Below are 10895 nucleotides of genomic sequence, written 5' to 3'. Positions count from 1 at the left end.
TGTCTTGACTGTGGTTGCATTCCACTTTCAAATCACTCTGAGACAAAACAGCATTTTCCCAAAAGTTAAAGAAAAATAGATTTTATAAAAGGGATCCTTTTAAATGACTGAATACATCATTTCTGTTACTGACAGAAACAGGTTATACTTCTCCCCCACCACTCTGATGAAAGGAATAATTCTTTCAAGTAAAAAATGCTACTACATATTCAAGACTACAGGAATTATCAGTAGGCATTCTTTCTTCTTAATTTGTTATTTGTCTCTAAAATGTGTCAAGTAAACTTTTAAAGACTCAGGGAGGGGCAGCTTCATGATTTTCTCAGTAAATTCTGAGGAGACTCTTCTGGCTTCATGGTTTTGCTGTGGTCTTTCTCCTCCTCTTATTTGTAATCCTCACTGTCTAGAGGCTGAGGAATAAGCTGATTACCCACAAAGACCTACGTGTTAATTCTGTTTCATTCTCTTTTCATTTTGGGTGGAGCCTTTTGGGGAATCCCTTTGGCCTGTGTCTCATCATTTATAAAATTTCTAAGTGCAGTGAATGTAAATACAGGACAAGTCCTACAGGTTCCTCAGAGCACAGAGTGGGGGTGGGGGAGTCCCACAGAATCAGGTTTGCTGTAATCATTCTTTCTTTCCTGCACAAGTGGAGCAAATGAAACAGCAAGGATATTTTTACTTTTCCAAGTGTTTTGTTCAGTTTGCATAATCTGTGTTAACTGATCTTCTACAGAAATGACTAGTAGGTCTCCCATGTTCAGTAAAATTTTCATGTAGCTTTCATGGTCTTTCTGGACCCCAGCAACACAATAATTTGATCATACTGATAAATGTCAGACGCTCTCTGGAGGCAATTACCAACCACAAACACAGGATCACACAACTCAAATTTATCAAAGCTATCACTAAGTTTGATGAAGCTCTCCTGTTTTCCCCTGGCATAGTCCACCACATCTGAATTAAGCTCAATCCCATGATTTCTTGGAAAGGCAGAATGGTAGAGAAGGGGAGAGGAGAGGAGAGGAGAGGAGAGGAGAGAGAGAGAGAGAATATGAAGAGGAGAGGGGAGGAGAGAGAGAGAAGGAGAAGGATGAGAAGGAGGAGGGGGAGGAGAGAGGAGGAGGAGAAGGCAGAAAAGAAGAAGAGAGAAATGAGGAGAATGAGAATGAGAATGAGAATGGGAATGAGAATGAGAATGAATCTTTTTTTCAGTTTCATTCCCCAAATACCCTCAATAGCTTCAGCTGGGCCAAGCCAAAGCCAGGAGGCAGAAACTCCATCCAGGTCTCCTAGGTATGTGGCAGGAACCCATCTAGTTAACCCAATATCTGCTTCCTCACAAGTGAATTATCAGGAAGGTAGATTGATGTGTGCATTCTAAGTGTCAGCTTAACCTAAAGTGCTACAACAGTCACTCTAAGATAACAATTATTCTGTGGATAAATATTAATGTTAAAATGAGCCAGGCATTACTAGCAGGAATTGAACATGGATATTTAACAGGCAACTGTTAGTATGCCCCCTCATAGGTATTTGTTTAAATTATAATATCTTTTCTTAATTTCTCTAGCTTTCTGACTGCCATCTATTCATTAATCTAAAGGGAACATTTTAAGAAATGTCTTTAAAATTGCTTTCTCTACACTTTCATTTTTTGTAGAAAAAACAAAAGTAAATTTATATTGAAGTAAAAATATCACTGCTGTTTTGGTTTAGATGAATTATAATCAATAGTATCTTCTAATAGAATGGATAAGAGGAACAAACATCATTGTAGACTAAAAAATTGTAGTCTGCAAGGTATCTATATGACTTAGTAGATCTTTCTCAAAGTTATATTCCTAAAGTAATGTTAGAATTGTGCTGAGGTGAGGGGGTCAGACACTGGGAAGTCTTTTCCTTAATACCAGAGACTTCATGCATCATTTGTTGGAGACAGAAGTACCATAAGTTACAACCTGGGTAAGAGACAAGGAGGATGATTGATAATAATGATGCTTACTAAATAAAATAAAAGACATTATTTCTATTAAGAATAAACCTGATTGAGTATAATAGATAATTGAACTCATGGACTTATCTAAATCATATTTATTTTTCTTTGTAACAATCTCACAAAACTACATGATCTAGGGCTAATATGGTAGACTGAGAGTGTAAGCAGTGACATGATCCTGAAAATGTGTCATATTATCTATATTCTTACCTCATAGATACATAATAGCTGCTGTATAACCAACACACTATCTGTGTTTCAGGAAGGAATAAGGAAAATGATTTTGCAGTTAAAGCTTCCTCCTATATAATAAGCATTCCAAAAAAGTTATCTCAATGACTTCCACTTTCATCTTATTTTTCAAGAGAATACATCACAACAGATATTTTTGTTCATGTATTGTGAACTACAGTATCAGTTATTAATCAAGGTATGCTAACAGATTTTACATGTCATGTTGATACACATGAAAAAATAGAGCAAATGATCAAAAATGTTAACTGGTCTTTATTTAAAAATAAAATTAAAAAGGCAAAAATGAATTGAAAATGATAATCAGGCCTGTGGTGTGGCTCACTTGGTTAATCCTCCACCTGCAGTGCCACCATCCCATATGGGCACCGGGTTCTAGTCCCAGCTGCCTTTCTTCCAGTCCAGCTCTCTGCTGTGGCCTGGGAGGGCAGTGGAGGATGGCCCAAGTGCTTGGGCCCCTGCACCCGCATGGGACACCAGGAGGAAAGCACCTGGCTCCTGGCTTCGGATCGGCACAGCGCCAGCCATAGTGGTGATTTGGGGAGTGAACCAACAGAAGGAAGACCTTTCTCTCTATCTCTCTTACTGTCTATAACTCTGTCAAAAAATAATGAAAATGATAATCAGATATTAATACATTTGAAGGTATAACATGGAAAATTAAAAGCAAAGAGCCAAAAAATCTGATTATGGATGGAAAATAAATGTATTTGAAAACAGACAAACTGAAATAAATCAGATCAACATAGACATTGAAAATAAAAAATATTATAGTGTGCATACTTTTAGGTAAAAGTCATTTTCCTATATACAGATATGGTGAATATGGGAGTTTGAGAAGGAGTGTGGTGTCATGGGGTTGATAAGATGACCCAAAGAACTCTACTAAGAGACTGCTGGAACTCATCGAAGAGTTTGGCAAAGTAGCAGGATATAAAATCAATGCACAAAAATCAAGAGCCTTTGTATACACAGGCAATGCCATGGCTGAGGAAGAACTTCTAAAATCAATCCCATTCACAATAGCTACAAAAACAATCAAATACCTTGGAATAAACTTAACCAAAGATGTTAAAGATCTCTACGATGAAAACTACAAAACCTTAAAGAAACAAATAGAAGAGGATACCAAAAAATGGAGAAATCTTCCATGCTCATGGACTGGAAGAATCAATATCATCAAAATGTCTATTCTCCCAAAAGCAATTTATACATTCAATGCAATACCCATCAAGATCCCGAAGACCTTCTTCTCAGATCTGGAAAAAATGATGCTGAAATTCATATGGAGACACAGAAGACCTCGAATAGCCAAAGCAATCCTGTACAACAAAAACAAAGCCGGAGGCATCACAATACCTGATTTTAGGACATACTACAGGCCAGTTGTTATCAAAACAGCATGGTACTGGTACAGAAACAGATGGATAGACCAATGGAACAGAATAGAAACACCAGAAATCAATCCAAACATGTACAGCCAACTTATATTTGACCAAAGATCCAAATCTAATCCCTGGAATAAGGACAGTCTATTCAATAAATGGTGCTGGGAAAATTGGATTTCCATGTGCAGAAGCTTGAATTAAGACCCATACCATTCACCTTACAAAAAAATTCTCTCAACATGGATTAAAGATTTAAATCTATGACCCGAAACCATCAAATTATTAGAGAGCATTGGAGAAACCCTGCAAGATATAGGCACAGGCAAAGACTTCCTGGAAAATACTCCAACAGCACAGGCAGTCAAAACCAAAATTAACATTTGGGATTGCATCAAATTGAGAAGTTTCTGTACTTCAAAAGAAACAGTCAGGAAAGTGAAGAGGCAACCAACAGAATGGGAAAAAATATTCGCAAACTATACTACAGATAAAGGATTGATAACCAGAATCTACAAAGAAATCAAGAAAATCCACAACAACAAAACAAACATCCCACTGAAGAGATGGGCCAAGGACCTCAATAGACATTTTTCGAAAGAGGAAATCCAAATGGCCAACAGACACATGAAAAAATGTTCACAATCACTAGCAATCAGAGAAATGCAAATCAAAACCACAATGATGTTCCATCTCACCCGGTGAGAATGGCTCACATTCAGAAATCTACCAACAACAGATGCTGGCGAGGATGTGGGGAAAAAGGGACACTAACCCACTGTTGGTGGGAATGCCAACTGGTTAAGCCACTATGGAAGTCTGTCTGGAGATTCCTCAGAAACCTGAACATAACCCTACCATACAACCCAGCCATCCCACTCCTTGGAATTTACCCAAAGGAAATTAATTTGGCAAATAAAAAAGCCATCTGCACATTAATGTTTATTGCAGCTCAATTCACAATAGCTAAGACGTGGAACCAACCCAAATGCCCATCAACAGTAGACTGGATAAAGAAATTATGGGACATGTACTCCATAGAATACTATACAGCAGTAAGAAACAATGAAACCCAGTCATTTGCAACAAGATGGAGCAATCTGGAAAACATCATGCTGAGTGAATTAAGCCAGTCCCAAGAGAAAAATATCATTTGTTTTCCCTGATCGGTGACAACTGAGCGCCAAAGGGGAAACCTGTTAAGTGAAATGGACACTATAAGCAACAATGAACTGATCAGCTCCTGTCCTGACTTTAGATGTACAATGTAATACTTTATCCTTTTTAGTATTGTTGTTGTTGTTGTGGTTCTAGTACTATTGGTTGAACTCAGTAATTAACACACAATTATTCTTAGGTGTTTAAATTTTAACTGAAAAGTGATCCCTGTTAAATCTAAGAGCGGAAAAAGAGAGGGAGGAGATGAACTATTTGGAACATGCTCAATCGGACTGGCCGCAAATGGTGGAGTTAGAAATGTGCCAGGGGATTCCAACACAATCCCATCAAGGTGGCATGTACCAATGCCATCGCACTAGTCCAAGTGATCAATTTCAGCTCACAATTGATAGCTCTGATAGGTCTAAGAGTCAAAGAGATCACACAAACAAGACAAGTATCTGCTAATACTAACTGATAGAATCAAAAAGGGAGAAAAAGATCCAACATGGGAAGTGGGATACACAGCAGACTCATAGAATGGCAGATGTCCTAAACAGCACTCTGGCCTCAGAATCAGCCCTCAAGGCATTCAGATCTGGCTGAAGAGCCCATGAGAGTATAGCAGGCATGGAAAGCCAAGATATCATGGAAAAAAAAAGACCTAAATGAATGATCTCTGTGAGTGAGATCCCAGTGGAAAGAATGGGGCCATCAAAGAAGAAGGTACCCTTCACCGAAGGGAGGAGAGAACTTCCACTTTGACTGTGACCCTATCGGAATAAGATCAAAGTCAGCGAACTCTAAAGGCTTCCATAGCCCTGGCAACTCATGACTAGAGCCTAGGGAGATTACTGACGCCATGAACAGGAGTGTCAAATTGTTAAATCAGCAACAGGAGTCACTGTGTACTTACACCCCATGTGGGATCTGTCCCTAATGTGTCGTCTAAAGCCAAGTGATCTATAACTAGTACTGAAACAGTATTTTTATACTTTGCGTTTCTGTGTGGGCACAAACTGATGAGGTCTTTACTAATTATATACTGAATTGATCTTCTGTATATAAAGAGAATTGGAAATGAAAAAAAAACAACCTGGTGGAAAAATGGAAATGGCATAGAAAATCAATTAATTTGAAAAAAAAATTATGTAGGATCTCTGTCTTCAATGTGCTATACATTGCTATTTAATGCTATAATTAGTAATCCAATGGTAGTTTTTTCACTTTATGTTGCTATATGGGCAAAATGTTGAAATCTTTACCTAATATATACTAAACTGATCTTCTGTATACAAAGAGAATTGAAAATGAATCTTTACATGAATGGAAGGGGAAAGGGAGCGGGAAAGGGGAGCGTTGCAGGCGGGAGGGAAGTTATGGGAGGGGGGAAGCCATTGTAACCCATAAGCTATACTTTGGAAATTTATATTTATTAAATAAAAGTTTTTAAAAAAAGAAATTATATTTACTAAATAAAATTTGAAAAAAAAGATGTTCTAATTTTAATCTGATGATTTACAAACATTTTTATTTATTTTTGTAAGACATCAATGTAGTGGCAAGCAATCTTCCTTGCTGTTCAGTTATGCATGCATTGACCCTTAAATGCAGTGCGTGATATCACTTCAATCTCCACTCTTTCAGAGACATTCCACCCATCAAACACATGAGTCTACACCTCACGTCTGTTTTAGAGCCAACAATAGAATAATAAATTACTGGTCTCCATGTTGTTATTGTATCCAACTGATATATATTTATTATAATTCTATAAAAGTGCTTTTGTAATCTTTTCAAATGTCACATGGTGCTACATTTAACTACCATACTTATTGTTTGAAACATGCATTTCCTCTATGTTTATTTTAGCTTTCTATTATTCCTGTTCTTGTAGGGAGAGGTTGCTGCCTGGTCCCTTCCAAGGATGGAGGGGGAGCAAAATGTCATCATGGCTATAGGGACTGTAGGGAAACATGGGCCTAATATTAGTGTGAGGAAAGAGGATAGGGCACCTTCTGATAGACGTTGATGTTTTTCTGTCTACCCCCAAATGACCCTCAACCTTCCCTGAACACTCATCAGGGCCACCCCTCACCACTGAGCCTCTGAATCAGAGAAGGGGTGGTGGCTGAGGCCACCTGGCTGGGTTTCTCAGAGGATCTGTCAACTGAACTGGTTCATTTCCAAAAATAAATGATTTACTAAAAAGCAGCTTGCCAAACCCATGGTGATGCAGGCTTGGTAGTTGAAATGGGGTGTCCAGCCAGCTGGGCTCATTAGAAGTCACTCCCTTCCTCCCACCTCACCCATGTGCAGCTGTCAGGCCCAACAGGCCTGTGGCAGCAGATGTCCAAGCAAGGTCAGGTTGTGGAGGACAGGATGGGGGTTGGTGATGAAGGCTTCCCTGATATTATCTTATGTAACATATGACAATGACTTGTGCTGAGGCCCAGGGCATGGGCATCAGCAGCTGCCCACATGGTATAGAAAGTTGCAGGTTAACAAAGCAGATATGTTCCTGAAAGCATTCCTCCAGCCTTGGCAAGTGGTGGTCAGTGGAGCAGGCACAAGACCTGGTGACAGTGTGATAGGGGACCTGTCATGGCCAGGCATAGCCACATGGTCATTATGGAGCCAGTAAGAAAGACATCAAACCAGAAGGCCAGACCATGGACCTTCCCTGAATACAGAGTGTGGAGTTAGAATGAGAGTTATATTCTGTGCATCTCTCTCTCTTTGGTATCTAAGAGGTCCCTGCACCATCTGAAATACTGTTACAGCCTTCCCTACCCTGCCCTTGCCACATCTGACATCCCACTGCAGAAACCGCCACCCCTGACCCCATGTTACATCCCACCAATGCTTGGGTTGACCACATCCCAGAGTACCTGGGTTTGAGCCCAGGTTCCATTTCCAATTCTGCTTTCGACAAACACATACCCTTGGAGGCAGCAGGTATGTGGTCCCTGCACCCACACAGGAAACTTAAATTCAATTCTAGATTCCTGGCTTCAGTCCACCTCACCCCAATTGTTGTGGTCATTTCAAAAGTGGACCAGCACATGGAAGATTCATTCTCTCTCTCTCTAATTTGAAATATTTGGAAACGTAAAGGATATAAAAGTCATTGAAAAATGGCCATAGGATTTTGACATGGAAAACACAAAATAATGCTTTTATTTAATTTTGTCCCTATACAGATTCTCTCCTTCATGTAATTATGTTAATTTCTTTTGGATAATTTCTTATAATTTTATTAATATATCTCACATTAACACAGGATGCAATTTTGCTACATTCCTTTTCCATTGTCTTTTTAAAAGTGTATTAGTTTATTTATTTACTTGAAAGACAGTGTGCACAGAGAGAATGACAGAGAGAGAGAAATCATCCTTATTTTTGTTAGTTTACATAATTCTGGGACACATTTTATGTATGTGGGATCACTTCATCAAAGGATGAATGTTTTATTTGTCAAAGGACTTATTGTTTTATTATTATTGAATTATTAGAGTTCCTCATATGGCCTGTTTAAGAAAGATTGGCATGACAGTGGATATTTGGTGTAGTGGGTAAGGTGCTGCTTGGGACACTCACGTTCATATCCAAATGCCTGCTTCTAAGTCTTGGCTGCACTTTGGGACTACTACCCACATGGGAGCCTGGATTGAGTCCAGGGCTGTGATTTTTGATTAGTGAGGTTATTGCCATCATTTGGGGAATGAAGCAGCATAGGGACAGCTCCCTCTGTCACTGTATCTCCCTATTTCTCTTTCTATATCTTTCTCTCCATGTGTCTCTATCTTTCAAACCAAATAAATGTAAATACATTATTCAAATTTTTCCAAATTATTCCCCAAGTAAATGGCTTCCATATAATGGTCATGTATCACATCACAATGAGAATACATTTTGGGAAATGCATTAGGTAATTTAGTAACTGATGCATATCATAAAATATATCTACACAAGCCAAGATTTATGCCATTACTAGTCAATATAATCTTATAGGATAACCGGGGTTCTATGTGGTGGGCTGTCATTCACTGAAGCTGTGTTATCAAGTACATCACATAATGTAGTGTTTTCTGAGGAGTGAAATATTAAAAGTTTAATATACTACCATTTCCTGCTGTGATGCATGTATTTATTTGGTATCCAAGAAATCTGGTCAATGATATTATCAGCATGGTTTTCTCCTATTATTTGTTCTTGAACGTTCCTTATCACAATCAAGGAAATACATGACTAACTCACAGCCAGTATCATATTAAGTGAGGAAAAGCTAGAAGCATTTCTACTAAGGCATAGAACCAGACAAGGATGCCCACTCTCACCATTGCTATTCAATAGCATTCTAGATGTTTTATTCAGAGCCATTAAGCAAGAAAAAGAAATTAATGTGATACAAATTGGAAGGGAGAAAGTTAAATTATCCCTGTTTGCAGATGACATGATCATATATATAGGGAAACCACAAGATGCCACTAAAAACTGCTGAAACTCAGGGCTGGTGCTGTAGCATAGCAGGTAAAGCTGCTGCCTGCAGTGCTGGCATCCCTTATGGGTGCCAGTACTAGTCCCAGCTGCTCCACTTCTGATCCAGGTCTCTGCTATGGCCTGGAAAAGCAGCAGAAGATGACCCAAGCCCTTGGGCCCCTACACCCATATGAGAGACCTGGAAGAAACTCCTGGCTCCTGGCTTCAGATTGGTGCAACTCCAGCTGTTGCAGCCATCTGTGGAGTGAACTATCTGATGGAAGACCTCTCTCTCTCTCACTCTCTCTCTCTCTGCCTCTCCTTCTCTCTCTGTGTACTCTGACTTTAAAGTAAATAAATAAATCTTAAAAAAAGAGACTGCTGAAACTCTTAAGAGAGTTTGGTAAAGTTGCAAGATATGAAATCAACACACAAATATCAATACCCTGTATACACAGAAAAATGCCATGGCAGAGAAAGAACATGTAAGATCAGTATCATTCACAATAGCTACAAAATATTTCAATACCTTGAAATAAATTCAAAGTTCTCTACAATGAAAATTACAATATATTAAAGCAAGAAATCAAAGAAGACACAAAAAAATTGGAAGAACCTTCCACGCTTGTAGATTGGAAGAATTAACATAATTAAAATGTCCATACTATCCATAACAATTTACATATTCACAGTTATCCTGAAAACAGGTAAGCAAAAAAACCCCAAAGTGGTCCAAATCAAAGTACCAATGACATTCTTCTCAGATCTACAGAAAAGAATGCTAAAATTTGTATGGAAGTACAAGAGACCACAGATAGATAGAACAATTGTAAACAAGGGGAAAAAAGCCAGAGGTATCACAATAACAAACTTCAAGTTATCTTACAAGGAACTTATGTTCAAAACAAGCCTGGTACAGGCACAAAGATAGACATATAACCGAGGAAACAGAATAGAAACCCCAGAAATTAATCCACACCTCTATAGCCAACTAATCTTTGACAGAGGAACTAAAATTGATCCTTGAAGAAAAGCCAGTCTCTCTCTTTTTAAGAAAAGATTCATTTATTTGAAAGTCAGCATTACATACAAGAGAAGGAGAGGCAGAGAGAGAGCGAGAGAGAGAGAGGTCTTCCATCTGCTGGTTTACTCCCTAATTGGCTGCAATGGCCAGAGCTGCTCCGATCTGAAGGTAGGAGCCAGGAGTTTCCTCTGGGTCTCCCACAAGGGTGTAGGGGCCCAAAGACTTGGGCCATTCTCCACTGCTCTCCCAGGCCATAGCAGAGAGCTGGATCAGAAGTGGAACAGCTGGGATACAAACTGGTGCCCATATGGGATGCTGGCACTGCAGATGTTAGCTTTACCTGCTACACAGGCATTGGCTTTACCTGCTATGCCACAGTGCCAGCCCCCAGGTCAGTCTCTTAAACAAAGTGTTGCAAGAAGATTGAATCTCCACATGAAGAAGTATGAAACAAGACCTCTATCTTATACATTATATAAAAATCAACTCAAATGGATCAGGGATCTAAATCTCTGATCTGATACAAGCAAATTACTAGGGAACATTGGGGAAATTTTGGCATAGGCAAAGACTTCATTGAAAAGACCCAGAAGCA

At 39.0% G+C, this 10895-nt stretch overlaps 1 pseudogene; it reads right to left on the bottom strand.

The window, feature by feature from the left end:
• Positions 1-255: 255 nt before the first annotated feature.
• LOC133754530 (protein-L-isoaspartate O-methyltransferase domain-containing protein 1-like) lies at positions 256-2214 on the bottom strand (annotated as a pseudogene).
• Between the last annotated feature and the right edge of the window lie 8681 nt (positions 2215-10895).

This window comes from Lepus europaeus, unplaced genomic scaffold (genome assembly GCF_033115175.1).
Source record: "Lepus europaeus isolate LE1 unplaced genomic scaffold, mLepTim1.pri SCAFFOLD_138, whole genome shotgun sequence".
Classification (NCBI taxonomy): domain Eukaryota; kingdom Metazoa; phylum Chordata; class Mammalia; order Lagomorpha; family Leporidae; genus Lepus; species Lepus europaeus.
The sequence above is the reverse complement of the archived record's forward strand: the minus strand, read 5'-3'. Positions and strand labels throughout refer to the sequence as shown.